We start from the raw sequence: 19,408 nt of genomic DNA, 5'->3' as shown, positions 1-19,408 counted from the left end.
CTCTGATCAGGCGCTGGTAAGCGACCTCCCTGCAGGACCCGGATCCAGCCCCGCAGCCATTTTGGATCCGGGCCTGCTGCAGGGAGGAGGAGGTAAGAGACCCTCGCAGCAACGCGATCACATCGCGTTGCTCCGGGGGTCTCAGGGAAGCGCGCAGGGAGGGGGCTCCCTCTGCTTCCCTATACCGCCGGAACACTGCGATCACGCGCCCCGTGAGCGCGGCCGATCGTATATGACGTACTATCCAGTCGGTGGTCATATGGGCCCATACTGGCCCACCCCACCTCGATGGGATAGTATGTCTAATGTCAGAAAGGGGTTAAAAAAAAAAAAAAAAACTTACCGCAAGGTGATGAGCAGCCTTTCCTCAGCAGAGATGGACTTCTTCATCACCGTATTTGCAAAAGTCAGTTCAGGTGCCAAGATCGTTAAAAGGCGGTCAAATGCTGGGATGGATAGCCTACGAAATGTGATAAATTTTTCTGGATATCTGAAATAAAAAAAAGCATAAACAAAGGTTAGGTAATATATATATATATATATATATATGTATATATTTATTTATTTTTAACATTTTACATATATAATTTTATTTACATACGGGTAACTTACCTCCTCAAATCTCTGTATAGCACGTGAAAGTGCCCCTTTGCTGTCCGCTCTGCCACAATTGGGTGCACCCACATCTTTTGTACCCTCCTTCTGTGCCGCTCCTAAGAAATAAAATATTGGTTACTGCACAGCACAGTAAAAAATGAAGGTAAAAGGAAAATTTTACATTTGTATTTATGCGCATCGTATCATCTGCATGCGCAAACGCATGGGAAAAGGTATGCAAATGCATGATTACACACCATTTTTAAAAAACAATCTTACGCATTACGGCAACAAAAACAATGATTGTGCATGCCTTTGTGGTTTATGTGCATGCGTTCAATATTTCCACAAGAACGTGTGTCAATATGTCAAAACAAATGGACTTGCGCAGTCCCAGTAGGCAAGCACATTGTACGCATGGATACACATGTCCTTGAGTAACAATGTGTTTGCATACACAGTAATGATAAGGCAGTAATCCGCAATTGTCCGCATGCAGATGACTGCATAATTGACGCCTTAAAATCCAACATGTTGCATTTGCTGGACCTCGGCGCACAATAAAAACCAACGCATGCGTATGCAGACGCATGCAAACAGGTGTCCCTGCGTACACCATGTTAAAGATAGGTAAGCATGCGGAACTGTGCAGATAATATGCTGCGCACAGAGAAGCAAATGTGAAACCAGCCAAAGAAATGTCATTCTTAGTTTAGCTAACCTGCTGTCTTTGACGAGTCAACATTTGTAGCAACACTCCTAACAGTAACAGACGATATGGCCTGCGTAGGCGTAATTGATGTTCGGTGTTGTCTTCGCCATGCTGTGTGCTCCGCTGTGACATTTCCTGTGAACTCATTTTGTGGGTAATGGAAGGCTTTCCAAAATGGAGAATCAGAAGAGGTTGGACTAGGAAATGACATCAATCTTTTTTTTTTACAATTGTATTATCTTTATGTAGGTTACAAAAACGCATACAAAACCGCAGTAAAAACCTCATGTATATCAGCACAAAAAACGCAGCAAGAAGGCAACAAAACCGCACCTGCGTTTTCTGGCAAGAGAGGGAAGAATCTGCAGCAGAAATTCCTAAGGCAAATCCACAACGTGTGCACATACCCTTACTTTTCAGGAGGAACCCACTTCAGAAAATGCTGTGATTTTTTTTGAATTGATGTTTTTTCCATATAAAAAAACTTTTTTAATAAACTGAACTCTACCAAACCTATAACATAATGCACAACTCATAGAATCATAGTAAACGTAATTTTATTAATCATAAAAAATCACATAACATAAGTAGAAGGGAAAAACAAAACCAGGTGGAAAAAAGGGGTACGGGGTAACACAGAGACCAAAATAGCATATATTACGACTCATAAAATCGAATGAGAAAAGATAGAAAAATCTCCAATAAATATCAAAATATATGCAAATAATAATTCCAACATTAGTATCCACAGAGTGTAAAAATAACAGTCTCGTCTGTAACGGGATCATCAATTCTAAAATACTATATAGTACCACATAAATAATTGTGGTGCCACAAGGTGTAATATTCCAGGGAAATAGTGCCAGAATGCTATTCAATATAAGAAGGGGATATAAATAAGACACTGTACATAAGACATTGTGTCAAAGTCATAAACTGTGTGCACAAATTATTATAGCAACAGAATGCAATTATCTATATGGCAACACATAGGGGTAACACAGAGACCAAAATAGCATATATTACGACTCATAAAATGTGTTGCCATATAGATAATTGCAAATATTAATAGCCTAGAGAGGGACCATGGTTATTTGCCCCTCTCTGGCTAAAAACACCTGCCCCCAGCCACCTCAGAAATAGGGATTTTTGGTTACTCACCGTAAAATCCTTTTCTCCAAGACGCTCATTGGGGGACACAGGACTGTGGGTGTATGCTTCTGCCGCCAGGAGGCTGACACTAAGTAAACTTAAAAAAAAAAAAAAAAAAAAAGTTAGCTCCTCCCTCATCGTATACACCCTGACACTGGCTACCAGAGACTCCAGTTTGGTGCAAAAAGCAGTAGGAGAACAAAAAACACAAAAAATAATATAACAGCAGAAATACAGAAACTTTATGTCTAGAAAAGATCCTACTGACTAATGTAATCAGATATAACCAAAGCAGCCATAAGGCTACCAGGGAGGGAGCTGTGTCCCCCAATGAGCGTCTTGGAGAAAAGGATTTTACGGTGAGTAACCAAAAATCCCTATTTCTCCTTCGCCTCATTGGGGGACACAGGACTGTGGGATGTCCTAAAGCAGTCCCTGGGTGGGAAAAATCACTCACCAGAAAAAGACATCCAGATAATTTTTGTCTATAAATGCGCCACTGCCGCTTGAAGAATTCTTCTACCCAGACTTGCATCTGCAGAGGTCTGGGAATGGACATTATAATGTTTGACAAATGTATGCAGACTAGACCAGGTCGCAGCCTTGCAAACCTGTTCTACTGAGGCCTGGTGCCGAACGGCCCAGGAAGCCCCCACTGCTCTAGTCGAATGAGCCTTGATTCCGGCCGGCACCGTCATGCCCATGGAGCGATAAGCCTCCTGAATGGTCGCCCTTATCCATCTGGCCAGGGTAGATTTTGAAGCCGCGCATCCCTTCCTGCGACCCTGCGGAAGGACAAACAGAGCATCCGTCTGGCGAAAGGGGGCCGTACGGGAAACGTACCTCCTCAGAGCTCTCACCAGATCCAAAGTATGGAGAGCTTTTTCTACACGGTGCGTAGGGGCCGGGCAAAAAGAGGGCAGAACAATATCTTCATTAATGTGAAATGATGAAACAACCTTCGGCAAAAAGGACGGTGCTGGTCTGAGCACCACCTTGTCCTGATGAAATCGCAAAAAAGGAGGACGACAAGAAAGAGCTGCCAGCTCCGATACCCGTCTTATGGACGTTATGGCCACTAAAAATACGACCTTCCAAGAGAGAAACAGCAAAGAAACCTCTTGAAGAGGCTCAAAAGGAGCGTCCTGTAAAGCCCTTAAGACCAGATTAAGGTCCCAAGCTTCCAAAGGAGTCTTATAAGGAGGTACCTTATGAGCGACTCCCTGGAAAAAAGTCCTGACTTGACAATTAGGAGCAATCCTGCGCTGAAAAAGTACCGATAAAGCCGAAACCTGCCTTTTAAGGGTACTCGGAGCAAGCCCAGAATCCAGGCCTGCTTGAAGGAAGGCTAGAATGTTAGGAACGGAGAAACGCAGAGGGGGCAGCCCGCGTTCTCTACACCAGGAAAGAAACACCTTCCAAGTGTGATAATAAATCCTGGCCGAAATGGACTTACGTGCACTGATCATGGTATCAGCCACTTCTTGAGAAAAGCCAGCCTGAGTTAAAACCCAAGATTCAACGGCCAGGCCGTCAAACGTAGGACCTCTGAGTTCTGGTGGTAGATCGGCCCTTGAGATAGAAGATCTGGCCGATCGGGGAGCCGCCAAGGAACCCCGGCTAGAAGTTGTACCAGGTCTGCATACCAGGTCCGTCGTGGCCAATCCGGAGCGATCAGGATGGCCGGCAATCTCTCTGATTTGATCTTCTTGATTACTCTCGGGAGCAGTGCCAGAGGAGGGAACAGATAAGAGAGATGAAATTAGTTCCAAGACAGTACCAGCGCATCCATGGCGATAGCCTGGGGATCTCGGTACCGAGAGACAAAACTGGGCACCTTGGCATTCACTTTGGACGCCATTAGATCCACGTCTGGAGTTCCCCAAAGATGGCATATCTGCAAAAATACCTCGGGGTGGAGAGACCATTCCCCGGAGGCTAGACCCTGACGGCTTAGGAAATCTGCCGCCCAGTTTTCTTTTCCCGGAATGTGGACTGCTGAGATCACAGAGTGATTTCTCTCCGCCCAGAGTAGAATCAGTTTTACCTCCTGCATGGCTGCCTTGCTGCGGGTGCCCCCCTGGTGATTTATATAAGCTACCGCTGTGGCGTTGTCCGATTGAATCCGGACAGGGCGACCCGCCAGAAGATGGTGAAAACGTAACAAGGCTAGCCGGACCGCTCGAATCTCTAAGATATTGATGGGGAGTTCTGATTCCCGAGGAGACCAGCGTCCCTGAGCTGTGTGATGGAAGAACACTGCTCCCCAACCCAGGAGACTGGCATCTGTTGTGACCACTAGCCAATTGGTTGGGGGAAAAGGCTTCCCCCTGAGTAGAGAAGAGCTGTTTAGCCCCCAAGCGAGAGCCTGTTTGGTCTGGAAAGACAACCGAAATTTGCGGTTGAGAGAGAGAGGATTTCTGTTCCATGCTGATAGGATTGCACGTTGGAGGGGTCGAAGATGAAACTGTGCAAACGGAACCGCCTCTATGGTTGCAACCATCTTTCCTAACACCCTCATCCCGGACCGAATCGTATGAGGGTATGGTTGTAGAAGGTTCCTCACTTCCCACCGAAGGGCTAGGACCTTGTCCTGGGGAAGGATAGTTAAGGCTTGAGAGGTGTCGAAGATCATGCCTAAAAAAAGAGATTTTTCGAGACGGCCGTAGAGATGACTTCCTTAAATTTACCAACCAACCTAGACGGGAAAGGGTGTCCAGAGTGATGTCGACATTTTCCTTGCAAGACTGAAATGTCGGTCCCTTGATCAGCAGATCGTCTAGGTATGGCAAGACGACAATACCTCGGGAGTGCTGAATGGACACCACAGTCGACATGACTTTTGTGAACACCCTGGGAGCGGAAGCCAGTCCGAAAGGTAATGCCGTGAACTGGAAATGTAGATTGTTTACGGCAAACCGGAGAAATCTTTGATGGAGCGGAAAGATGGGAATATGAAGATAAGCATCCTGAATGTCTACTGAGGCCAAAAATTCTCCCTTTTCCAGAGAGGCGATGACCGACCGCAGAGACTCCATCCGAAAGTGTTGAACGCGGACAAACTTGTTTAAGAGTTTGAGATCTAGGATAGGCCTCACTGCTCCATCCTTTTTGGGCACTACAAAAAGATTGGAATAAAAACCCTGGAATCTTTCTTCCTTTGGAACAGGAGAAATGACACCGCTGATACGGAGAGACTCTATGGAATTGAACAAGCTTTGACGAAGAGATTTGCACTTGGGAAGACGGGATGGGAAGAACCGGGGAGGAGGGAGACAGACCAGCTCTATTTTGTAACCTGAAGATATGAGCTCTGCCACCCACTGGTCGTGGATTACCTGAAGCCAAACCTGGCGAAATAAAAGTAGACGTCCGCCTACCTTTTTGGAGATGCCCGGAAGAGGCCTCCAGTCACTTGGCCGTAAATCTTTGCGTCCTAGATCCTCTAGATCTAGAAGACTGGGGACGCATTCTTCCTCCCTGGCTGGCCGAATAAGGGGTCCGACCGTCTCGGTCCTGATTGGGCCGACCCTGCGCAGGAGAACCTGATGCTGGGGCCCATCTGACATAGCGAAAGGTTCTAAAGCGAGCCTGAAAATGGCGCCGAAAAGGCTGTCTGGCCCTCTGCTGAGGAAGGAACTTACTTTTCCCTCCTGTGGAGTCAGAAATGAGCTGATCCAGCTTTTCTCCGAACAAACGACCACTCTGATACGGCAGGGATGTAAGAGATTTCTTAGAGGTAGAATCAGCCCGCCAGGACCTTAACCAAAGGGCCCTTCTGATGGCAATAGCATTAGATGCAGCCGAGGAAGCACAATCTGCCGCATCCAGAGATGCGTTAATCAGATAACTACCGGCCATAGCTACCTGAGATGACATTTCAGCCAATTCTGCTGACACATTACCTTCCTGGAGAGCCTTAGATAACGAGTCAGACCAAGATATCATAGCCCTGGCAACCCAGGTTGCCGCAAAAGAAGGAAAAAGTGCTGAGCTTGAGGCCTCAAAGACGGAACGAGCCAAGCTCTCTATAAGACGATCCGTAGGATCCTTAATTGATGAGCCATTAGGGAGAGATAGTAACGTGTTAGAGGCTAAACGGGACACTGGAGGATCTACAGAAGGATTTTCTGCCCAATCACTACAAAATTTCGAAGCAAAGGGATACCTAGCCTTCAGAGCTCTTTGCCCTGAAAAGCGTTTGTCCGGGTGCTCCCTATTGCGACGAATCAGGTCCTCGAACTCAGGATGAGAGGAAAAAACCCTATGGGCCCGTTTAGACCGCTTAAATGAGACCTTATGATCAGAGGAAGAGACGAGCTCGTCTTCTATCCCCAAAGACTGATTGACAGCTTCAATTAGGCTGTCTACTGACTCCTGAAACCCAGGTTTATCAAAATTAAGAGACCCTTCTGACTCATAGTCAGTCTCAACTTCACCGCTTTCTGCAGGGGAAGGAGAGCGAGATACGGAACTCCAGGATGCGGAAGCACCTGAGTGCCTGGGAGACGCTTTGCGAGTCCGCTTTCCATGCGTCTGTCGAGTGAGAGTGCGCCCCCTGCAGGCCGAAGACTCCTGAGACCCCGAGGCCTTCTCTGAGACAGGCGGATTACCGGTCCCGACCGCCGGGGTCTGCAGCGATTTGATCGCTTCAGTAAGGGACGCCATGGATTGTGACAAGGACGTGACCCATTCCGGTGGAGCTACCACAGCATCTGGCTGAGGGACCGGAGCTGGAGAGACTACTGGAGGACTGGCAGGGGGGGGGCTCCTGGACATGTTCAGGGTCACAGGCCTCACAGAGGCGATTACTTTGGGCGTGCGGAAAAAGGGCATTACAAGATACACAACCGGTAAAAAGAACCGTGTGAGTCTTAACCTTTCTAGACATAATGATCCGTAATGCTATACCCAGGGCCAGAGACTGGGAAAAAAAGGAATGCTTCAGTCCAGCTGGAGAGAGAAGAACTTACCCCAGTCCTGTGTCCCCACGAATACAGTGGATCCTGACAGCACGATACTCCAAATGTGCTGTCTTATATGTCCCGCAGGCTATAGGGAGGGAGGGACCGCCAAACTAAGCCGCAGCCTAGAGCAGGCCCGAAGCCGCGGCCTCAATTTCCCCCTCAGAGACCGGAGAAACCGGAAACGGATGTGACGTGCCGGAAGGGGCGGAGCCCCACAGCGCGGCCTGCCGCCCGGAAGTCCCGGGCTCCAGGAACAGCCCCACGCCTGCAGTGAGCCAGGCAGAGCCGAAGCCTCCGGAGGAACAGCGGCGCCGATCTCTCTACACCGCGGCGCCGCTCCGGCGCCGCCGACCGAATGCCGCGGCGCCGCTCCAGATAACGCCGCAGTGCCGCAGGCGCCTCAGCGCCGGACCACCGCCAATCCACACGAAAAAAGGACGCCAGCCTCACCCGGAGCCGGACCACCGCACTACCCAGGGCCAGCGCAACAGGTACTCAGGAGCCCCCCCTGACACACCACACTCAGCGAGGGGTGGAAAGAATGACGGTGCAGGCACCCAAACTCCATTATCCAGGATAAGGAGAGGGACCGTCCTCCACCCCAGCTAACACCCCCGGCAGGGGTGTAGAAATCTGGGGGAACACACGGACGACTAGGAGCACCTGTACAGCCTGGGGTCTAGATACCTCAGGGTGGTCAGGGCCAAGTCCAGTGAAACATCCCACGTAGCGGGGAAGGATACGTGGAGAAGTATCACACGTGCTTGCCCGTTGATGATTTGGGGAGATCGGACCCTCAAAAAGGTCCGTCGCCCCCTCAATCCAGAAGTTGAAAGTCGGGTCCAAAAAATCCAGGACCCAGAGATGTGCCTCCTTGAGACACTAAGCATAAACTGGAGTCTCTGGTAGCCAGTGTCAGGGTGTATACGATGAGGGAGGAGCTAACTTTTTTTTTTAAGTTTACTTAGTGTCAGCCTCCTGGCGGCAGAAGCATACACCCACAGTCCTGTGTTCCCCAATGAGGCGAAGGAGAAAAGGCGCATCTCACTTCCCACTCCCGAGTAGCGGTAGGATATGGGGTAATGAAGGGTTAATGTCACCTTGCTATTGAAAGGTGACATTAAGCTGGGTAAATAATGGAGAGGCGTCAATAAGACACCTATCCATTATCAACCCTAGTATATTAATAAAGGGTTAATAAAGACACACATTTATGATTAAAATATTTTAATTAAATAATGACAACAAGTTTTTGACAACATTTATTTCACAGGTAATCCAACAAAGAAAAAAAATCCACGGTTCCCCCCAAAAATTAAAAAAAAATCCATTCTTAAGTTTACAATGGGACCAGTGCCTCCCTGGCTGACCGGAGATGAACTGATAGCGTGGGAAAATTTCCCACGCTCCAGAGTTCACCTCCGGTCAGCCGGGGAGTCCGCGCAGCCGCAGTGAGTACCTAAAAAGTTCACCCGAGCAGTGCGAGCTGCATTCGGGAGAACTCATTATACAGTGAACGGGATCGCTTTACGTTCCCGTTCATTGTATCAGCAGCCGCCCATGTTATGTGGCTGCTCTAAACTCAAGATCATCGTGGGACAATCGTTTAGTTGGATGCTGCGGAGGGTAGGTATACATTGTCGTTTGTTTTTTTACTTTTTTCTGACAAGGGATTCGTGGAATTGGGTGTGTAGGTGAGTATGGGTTTATTTTTTTTAATTTATTTTAGGTGGCGATCGACGGGGACAGGTATGTATAATTTATTTCCACAGGTAACCACAATTTTATGGACTAATTCTATGAAAAAGAGGGACATGACATGGAGCAAAATTATTATATTTATTTATTTTCTTTTTTACCACTGGCCACCAATGTAAATTGTGACTAATTTTAATATAATTAGATGACGTGGGACTAATTCATTTTTACACACTGGCCACCAATGATAATTTTTTTAGGGGGAATAATTTAATATTTTAATCATTTATTATGGGGCAATTTTACATTGGCCCAAATAAGTTAGTAACCACTGGTCACCAATGAAAGTTATATTAGGGGACAATTTTAGGGGGAAAATTTTGGCAAATTTATTTAGGAAATTAGGGGGAGGGGGCCGCCACTAAATTCGGGTACGTACATAACAGCAGGAACTGTTCGAAGGGAAATACTGCTCCCATCGAGCGGAGCCTGCTGCCACGACTTGGAGGTAACAGACATAGGCCAATGGGAGTAGTAGTCTCATCGGCCTATGTCCGAACACACACACACTTACCACACTTCTCATCAGCGGCACATCCAGGCTCATCCGGTCATACCACTCCATGTCGGCAGCCATAATACAGGAAGACGGGAATGATCTGGGAGTCTCGTCTTCCTGGATTATGGGATGCGCATGCATGGCATGATGGGATGGCCATTATGGGATGGACATTCACTTCCTGTTTGCTGCATTTTTTACCGCAAAAAAAGCTTGAAATCCGCAAATTTTTTTATGTTTGCGGATTTCAAGCGTTCCAATTCAAGTCTATGTGTGCAGAAAATAAGCGATTCGGCAAAATTATTGAACACTAGATGCTGGCCCGATTCTAACGCATCGGGTATTCTAGAATATGTATGTATATAGCAGCCACATAGTATATAGCACAGGCCACGACATATTCTTGAATACCCGATGCGTTAATACAGGCCACGCAGTATATAACAGTGGCCACGCAGTATATAACACAGCCCAAACAGTATATAACACAGCCCACGCAGTATATAACATTGCCCACCTAGTATATAACACTCGGCACGTAGTATATAGCAGCCATGCAGTATATAACGCAGCCCACACAGTATATAATACTGCCCACGTAGTATATAGCAGCCATGTAGTATATAACGCAGCCCACGGAGTATATAACATTGCCCACATAGTATATAACACTGCCCACGTAGTACATAGCAGCCTTGTAGTATATAACGCAGCCCACGCAGTGTGTAACACAGCCCACGTAGTATATAGCAATGTGGGCACTATATGCGTGGCTAAAAAAGACTTAAAATAAAAAATAAACATATACTCACCTTCCGAAGGCCCCTTGAAGTCCTGGCGCCTGTGTGCGGTGCACGCGGTAGCTTCCGGTCCCAGGGTTGGTATGAGCGCAGGACCTGTGATGACGCCGAGGTCACATGACCGTGACGTCATGGCAGGTCCTTCTCGCATAGCATCCTTGGCACCGGAACCTGCCGTTTGCACTGCAGAGGACAGCGCGCACGTCGGAGGGTGAGAATAACCTTTTTTTTTATTATTATTATTTGTAACATTAGATCTTTTTACTATTGATGCTGCATACACAGCATCAATAGTAAAAAGTTGGTCACACAGGGTTAATAGCTGCGTTAATGGAGTGCGTTACACCGCGGCATATCGCGGTCCATTAACGCTGCCATTAACCCTGTGTGAGGGCTGACTGGAGGGGAGTATGGAGCGGGCACTGACTGCGGGGAGGAAGGAGCGGCCATGTTGCCGCCGGACTGTGCCCGTCGCTGATTGGTCGCGGAAATGGTCGTGGGCGTTTTGTCACGACCAATCAGCGACTTGGATTTCCATGACAGAGGCCGCGACCAATGAATATCCATGGCAGACAAACAGACAGACGGAAGTGACCCTTAGACAATTATATAGTAGATGCTGCTTTTTTCCCTGCGAGGCATTTTTTTCGTGGAAAAAACGCAACATTTGCACAAGATATGCAGAATACATAGAAAATATTGGGAGGCATATGTAAGCGTTTTTTTCGCGTTTTTATAGCAAAAAAACGCGAAAAATCCTGAACATGTGCACATAGCCTAAACCTCACTATGCCGCACTACAGCTCACTATACCTCATCATATCTCAATACAGCTCGCCATACCTCACTACAGATCATCATACCACACTATAGCTCACTATATCTCATTATACCTCACTACAGCTCACTATAAACCACTATAGGTATGACTATACCTCACCATACCTCAATACAGCTCACTATATCTCAGTACACCTCATTACAGAACACTATACCTCACTGCAGCTCATTATAGATAACTATACCTCAACATGCCTCATTACAGCTCACTATACCTCACCATACCGCACTACTGATGACTGTACTTCACCATACCTCAGTACAGCTCACTATACCCCACTAGAGATGACTGTACCTCACTACGGCAGGGGAAAGAAACAAAGGATTGCTCTAATAAACAACAATTATGTGCAACTGCATTAGATGTAAAAAATACCAGCATAATTAAACATGGAACATCCATACTAATTCAACGATACCAAGACATAATTAGGCTTTATTATACTTACTAAAATATTACAAATACATAATGTGCTGTTGCCACAAACGTCTCACTGCACTATACCTCAGTACAGCTCACAACACCTTACCATACCACACTACACCTCACGATTCCTCACGATTCCTCACTGTGATCACTATACCCCACACTACAGATCACTATAACTCACCACAGCTGTGGGCTCACGTTGCAATTTGACAGCGTGGGAAACCCGACCCTCTGACCGGCGGTAATGATTTTGCCGCCAATCAGAAGCAGCATCTGCTGCGCTGTCATGTGCGTGACCAACACCCAGTATTTGGGGAGGCCGAACCGAACAGTAACACGGACTTCCTGTTGAAGTCCATGTTCGGTGTCTGTGCTCGAACAGTATTTTACTGTACTGTACATTACTGTTCGGGTTCACCCATCTTTACTCGCTACACCTCGCTACAGACTACTGGATCTCAATGCAGTTCACTGTACCTCAGTGCAGATCACTGTACCTCAGCGCAGATCACTATACCTCACTGCAGATCAATATACCTCACTGCAGATCACAAACTCACTGCAGATCACTAGACCTCAATGCAGATCACTGGACCTCACTAGAGATCACTATACCTCAATACATCTCACTGCAGCTCACTACAGATCCCTATACCTCACTACAGATCACTATTTATTATTATAGCGCCATTTATTCCTTGGAGATTTACACGTTAGGGAGAGGTATACATAATAAAAACAAGTACAGTAATCTTAAACAAAATAAGTAATGACTGGTACAGTAGGAGAGAGAACCCTGCCCGCGAGGGCGCTCAATCTACAAGGGATGGGTGAGGATACAGTAGGCGAGAGTAGAGCTGGTCATGCAGCGGTGTGGTCGATCGGTGGTTACGGCAGGTTGTAAGCTTGTCGTTAGAGGTAGGTCTTCAGGTTCTTTTTGAAGGTTTCCACAGTAGGCGAGAGTCTGATATGTTGGGGTAGAGAGTTCCAGAGTAGGAAGAAATATTGTATGTGATTGTGGAAAGAGAAAAAGAGATGGGAGAATAGGAGATCTTGTGAGGATCGGAGGTTGAGTGCAGGTAAGTACCCGGAGACAAGGTCACAGATGTATGGAGGACACAGGTTGTGCTTGGCTTTGTATGTTATGGTCAGGGTTTTGAACTGGAGTCTTTGGGTAATGGGGATCCAGTGCAGGGAATGACAGAGGGGAAAAGCCAGGGAATAGCAGGGGGACAGGTGGATTAGTCAGGCAGCAGAGTTTAGAATAGATTGGAGGGGTGCTAGAGTGTTAGAGGGGAAGCCACAGAGCAGGAGGTTGCAGTAGTCAAAGCGGGAGATGATGAGGGCATGGACTAGGGTTTTTGCAGATTCTTTGTTTAGGAAATGTACAGATCTGGGAAATATTTTTGAGTTGAAGTCAGCAGTAAGTGGAAAGGGCTTGGATATGTGATTTGAAGGAGAGATCAGTGTCAAGGGTTACCCTGAGGCAGCGAGTACCTCAACAGCTCACTGCAGCTCACTAAACCTTACTGCAGCTCACTGTGCCTCACTGCAGATCACTATGCCTCACCACAGATATCTCACTATACCTCACTACAGCTCACCCAAACCTCTCTGCCCATTTCATTTTCCTGTGAGGTCACATTCTGCTGTTCCTGAGTTTTCTGAACCAAAAAAGCAGCAAAACCTGATACCTGTTTTACCACTTACTCATTGCTTTCTATGTGTGAAAAACTGCTGCAAAAACGCTGAAAGAATTGACATGCTGCAGTTTTAAAAAGCAGAATTCATGAAAAAATCCAGTGTGTGCATGAGATTTCTGAAATCTCATAGCTATTGCTGGACAGTAAAAACAGGGATTTGTGTGTACTCACTGTAAAATCCTTTTCTCCGAGCCAATCATTGGGGGACACAAGACCATGGATGTTATGCTGCTGCCACTAGAAGGACACTAAGTAATACAGAAAGAATAGCTCCTCCCCTGCAGTATACACCATCCTGCTGGCTCCAAGTGAACCAGTTCGGTAACAAAGCAGTAGGAGCTTAACATTTAACCAGGATGAACTATGTCAAAACCAAGTCAACATAGAAAACCAAAGCCTTTAGGCCAACAGGGTGAGTGCTGTGTCCCCCAATGATTGGCTCGGAGAAAAGGATTTTACGGTGAGTACACAAAATTCTCTAATTCTCCTATGCCTCATTGGGGGACACAGGACCATGGGACGTCCTAAAGCAGTCCCTGGGTGGGTAACAATCAACTGTAATTGCTCCTTGTACCCACAGGTTAAAGATGCGGCAAAGCCGCCTGCAAAATTCGTCTGCCGACGGTCGCATCTGCCGAGGCCTGAGAATGAATATGATAATGTTTTGTAAACATATGCAGACTGGACCAGGTCGCAGCTCTGCAAACTTGTGCTGCCGAAGCTTGGTGCCGGATGGCCCAAGACGCATCCACTGACCGAGTAGAATGAGCCTTAATCCCTGCTGGGACAGGATGACCTCTGACTCAGTAGGACTCCTGAATAGCTGAACGAATCCATTTGGCTATTGTCGCCTTGGAAGCGGGAAACCCCTTTCTTGGCCCTTCCGGGAGCACAAACAGGGCATCTGACCTGCGGAAAGATGCCATTTGCGAGACGTATCTCTTGAGAGCTCTCACTAAATCCAGTGTGTGGAGGGCCTTCTCGATGTGATGTACTGGTGACAGACAGAGTGACAGTAAGGGTATGTGCACACGATGCGGATTTGCTGCGGATCCGCAGCATATTATTCCGCGCAGAAACGCTGCAGATCCGCACTGTGATGTACGGTACAATGTAAATCAATTGATAAAAAAAAATAGCTGTGCAAATGGTGCGGAAAAATCTGTGCAGAATTGCTGCGGATTTAAAAGAAGTGCATGCCACTTCTTTTGTGCGGATCTGCAGCGTTTCTGCACCCCTCCATGATAGAAATCCGCAGTGGCAAAATCCGCAACAATTCCGCGGCAATTCCACACAAAATCCGCATCAAAACCGCGGCAAATCCGCAGCTGCGGATTCTGCCAGGAGATGTGGATTTTGTGCAGAAAATTCTGCACGACTTTTCCTACGTGTGCACATAGCCTAAGACAATCTCCTGATTGAGATGGAAGGATGAGACAACTTTTGGCAAAAAGGACGGGGATGTTCTCAAAACCACCTTATCCTGATGAAAATTCAGGAACGGAACTTGACAAGACAAAGCTGCCAGCTCTGAGACTCGTCTAATGGACGTGACCGCAACCAGGAAGGCAACGTTCCATGATAAAAAGGACAGGGAAACCTCCTGTAGAAGTTCGAAAGGAGCTTCTTGCAAGACTCCGAGGACCAGATTAAGGTCCCATGGGTCCAACGGCATCTTATAGGGCAGCACCCTATGGGGGCTCACTGTCGAGGCCTTGACGACTGAGGAAATCTGCCTCCCAACTGTCCACTCCCGGGATGTCAACCGCAGAAATCAATGAGCGTTTTTTCTCGGCCCAACAGAGAATGTAGCCTACCTCGCTCATGGCTGCCATGCTGCGGGTTCCCCCCTGTCGGTTGATGTATGACACTGCAGTGGCATTGTCCGACTGAATCCTGATGAGACAACCCACCAAGAAGGGAAGGAATTGGAGAAGGGCTAACCTGATGTGATTCCTGAAGTGACCAGCGGCCCTGAGCAGTGTGATGTAGGAACACCGCTCCCCAGCCTAGAAGACTGGCATCTGTTGTCACAACTAGCCAATGTACTAGAAGAAAAGACTTCCCTTGATTCAGGGAGGTCTTCAATGTCCACCACCTGAGAGACTGTCTAACTCGCTGGGGAAGGAAGAACCGACGGTCGAGGGAGAACAGGTTCCTGTCCCAAACAGCCAGGAGGGCATGCTGTAAGGCACGGAGGTGTAATTGGGCAAATTGAACCACCTCCATGGCTGCTACCATCCTGCTGAGGACTCTTATACTGAAGCGCAGAGAGTGAGTGCGAGATCGAGAGAGCTTCGGAGCTTCCCGCTGTAAGGCTGAGATTTTTCTGGGGGAAGAAGCACCAATCCCTGGGACGAGTCCAGTATCATTCCTAGAAAGGAAATTCGCTGAGCCGGTACTGGGGAAGATTTTTTGAAGTTTACCTTCCAACCCAGGCAAGAAAGAGAATCTATTGTGATGTTCACAGCCTCCTTGCAGGTGCGGAAAGAGGGGCCTTTGATGAGGATATCATCTAGATACGGTAGCACCATCACGCCTCGGGTGTGAAGGATGGCCACGGCGGCCGCCATGACCTTGGTGAATACCCTGGAAGCGGTGGCGAGGCCGAAGGGCAAAGCAACAAATTGAAAGTGTTATTTCTCAACTGCGAAGTGAAGGAACCTCTACATCTATATATATAATTGTCTAAGGGTCACTTCCGTCTGTCTGTCTGTCCTTCTGTCACGGTTATTCGTTCGCTGATTGGTCTCGGCAGCGACGGGCACAGTCCGATTAGTCCCTTCCCTACACTCACTGCGCCCGCTCCGTAATCCCCTCCACTCACCGCTCACACGGGGTTAATGGCAGCGGTAACGGCCCGCGGTGTAATGCACTCTGTTACCGCTGCTATTAACCCTGTGTGTCCCCAACTATTTACTATTGATGCTGCCTATGCTGCATCAATAGTAAAAATAGGTCATGTTAAAAATAATAAAAAAAACCAAAAACCTGCTATACTCACCCTCCGCTGCCTTTCCTGTTCCTTGCCACGCTCCTGGGACCGCTCCATTACAAGCGGCAGCTTCCAGTCCCAGGGCTGGTGTGCGACAAGGACCTGCAGTGACGTCACGATCATGTGACCGCGACATCATCATAGGTCCTGCTCACACCAGCCCTGGGACCACCGGAAGCTGCCGCTTGCAATGGAGCGGTCCCGGGAGCGTGGCGAGGAGCGGCAAAGGCGGCAGATGGTGAGTATAGCAGGACTTCCAAGGGGCCTTCGGAAGGTGAGTATATGGTTATTTTTTTTTTTAAGCCTCTATACTACGTGGCTCTGTGCTGGGCAATATACCGTACTACGTGGCTCTGCTATATACTACGTGGCTGGGCAATATACTACATGGCTGGGCAACATACTACGTGACTGGGCAACAAACTACGTGGCTGGGCAATATACTACGTGGGCTGGGCAATATACTACATGGACATGCATATTCTAGAATACCCGATGCGTTAGAATCGGGCCACCATCTAGTAGTAACATAGTTATTAAGGTTGAAGGAAGACTATAAGTCCATCTAGTTCAACCCATAGCCTAACCTAACATGCCCTAACATGTTGATCCAGAGGAAGGCAAAAAAAAACCCATGTGGCAAATAGTAAGCTCCACTTTGGGGAAAAAAATTCCTTCCCGACTCCACATACGGCAATCAGACTAGTTCCCTGGATCAACGCCCTATCAAGAAATCTAGTATATATACCCTGCAACATTATACTTTTCAAGAAAGGTATCCAATCCCCTCTTAAATTTAAGTAATGAATCACTCATTACAACATCATACGGCAGAGAGTTCCATAGTCTCACTGCTCTTACAATAAAGAACCTGTGTCTGTTATTATGCCTAAACCTTCTTTCCTCCAAACGTAGAGGATGCCCCCTTGTCCCTGTCTCAGGTCTATGATCATCAGAAAGGTCTTTGTACTGTCCCCTCATATATTTATACATTAAAATAAGAACACCCCTTAGTCTTCGTTTTTCCAAACTAAATAGCCCCAAGTGTAATAACCTATCTTGGTATTGCAGACCCCCCAGTCCTCTAATAACCTTGGTCGCTCTTCTCTGCACCCGCTCTAGTTCAGCTATGTCTTTCTTATACACCGGACACCACAACTGTGCACAGTATTCTAAGTGTGGTCGAACTAGTGACTTGTATAGAGGTAAAATTATGATATGTTCTCCTCATAAGCATCTATGCCTCTTTTAATGCATCCTATTATTTTATTTGCCTTTGTAGCAGCTGCCTGACACTGGCCACTGAACATGAGTTTGTCATCCACCCATACTCCCAGGTCTTTTTCATTGACGGTTTTGCCCAGAGTTTTAGAATAAAGCGCATAGTTATACATCTTATTACTTCTGCCCAAGTGCATGACCTTACATTTATCCCTATTAAAGCTCATTTGCCATTTATCAGCCCAAGCTTCTAGTTTACATAAATCATCTTATAATATAAAATTGTCCTCCTCTGTATTGATTACTCTGCAGAGTTTAGTGTCATCTGCAAATATTGAAATTCTGCTCTGACTGCCCCCTACAAGGTCATTAATAAATGTTAAAAAGAAGAGGGCCCAATACTGACCCTTGTGGTACCCCACTGCTAACCGCGACCCAGTCCGAGTGTGGTCCATTAATAACCACCCTTTGTTTCCTATCCCTGAGCCAGCTCTTAACCCACTTACACATATTTTCCCCTATCCCCATTTTATGTATCAACCTTTTGTGTGGCACCGTATCAAAAGCTTTTGAAAAGTCCATATACACTACGTCCACTGGGTTCCCTTGGTCCAGTCCGGAACTTACCTCTTCATAGAAGCTGATCAGATTAGTCTGACATGAACGGTCCCTAGTAAACCTGTGCTGATACTGGGTCATGAGGTTATTCCTCTTGAGATACTCCAGTATAGCATCCCTTAGAATGCCCTCCAGGATTTTACCCACAGTAGAGGTTAAGCTTACTGGTCTATAATTACAGAGTTCAGTGTTTGTCCCCTTTTTGAATATTGGCACCACATTTGCTATACGCCAGTCCTGTGGTACAGACCCTGTTATTATGGAGTCTTTAAAGATTAAAAATAACGGTCTATCAATGACTGAACTTAGTTCCTTCAGTACTCGGGGGGTGTATCCCATGCGGGACTGGAGATTTTTAAATTTTTGTGATTTTAGACGCTGCCGTACTTCCTACTGGGTTAAGCAGGTGACATTTAATGGGGAATTTTTATCACTAGTCATTTTGTCTGCCATGGGATTTTCTTGTGCAAATACTGATGAAAAAAAGTCATTTAGCATATTGGCTTTTTCCTCATCCTCATCCACCATTTCACCCAGACTATTTTTAAGGGGACCAACACTATCATTTTTTAGTTTCTTACTATTTACGTAGTTAAAGAATATTTTGGGATTATTTTTACTCTCTCTGGCAATGAGTCTCTCTGTCTCAATCTTTGCTGCCTTGATTTGCTTTTACAGAATTTATTTAATTTTCTGTATTTATTTAATGCCTCCTCACTACCTACTTCCTTTAATTCTCTAAATGCTTTCTTTTTGTCACTTATTGCGCCCCTTACAGCTCTATTTAGCCATATTGGTTTCCTTCTATTTCTAGTATGTTTATTCCCATACGGTATATACTGTGCACAGGTCCTATCCAGGAAGCTAATAAATGTCTCCCATTTTCTTTGTGTATTTTTGTCTCAGGATATTGTCCCAGTTAATTGCACCAAGATCCTCTCTCATCCGTTGGAAATTTTCCCTCCTGAAGTTTAGTGTCCTTGTAACCCCTCTACTACACATCTTATTAAAGGATACATGAAAACTTATTATTTTGTGATCACTATTCCCCAAGTGACCCCCAACCCTTATATTTGATATGCGGTCTGGCCAGTTGGTTAACCTCTTTCTGTCGTT

The 19,408-nt window shown here is 46.6% G+C and overlaps 1 long non-coding RNA gene across 1 annotated transcript; it reads right to left on the bottom strand.

Moving 5' to 3' along the window:
* Window positions 1–431: 431 nt before the first annotated feature.
* LOC138667587 (uncharacterized) lies at window positions 432–1,451 on the bottom strand. The gene is made up of 3 exons (XR_011318839.1): window positions 1,319–1,451; window positions 613–713; window positions 432–490 (listed from the first exon to the last, which is right to left on the bottom strand). It is a non-coding gene; the product is annotated as an uncharacterized lncRNA (long non-coding RNA).
* Between the last annotated feature and the right edge of the window lie 17,957 nt (window positions 1,452–19,408).

This window comes from Ranitomeya imitator, chromosome 2 (genome assembly GCF_032444005.1).
Source record: "Ranitomeya imitator isolate aRanImi1 chromosome 2, aRanImi1.pri, whole genome shotgun sequence".
Classification (NCBI taxonomy): Eukaryota; Metazoa; Chordata; class Amphibia; order Anura; family Dendrobatidae; genus Ranitomeya; species Ranitomeya imitator.
This window is presented reverse-complemented; position numbering and strand designations above follow the sequence as displayed.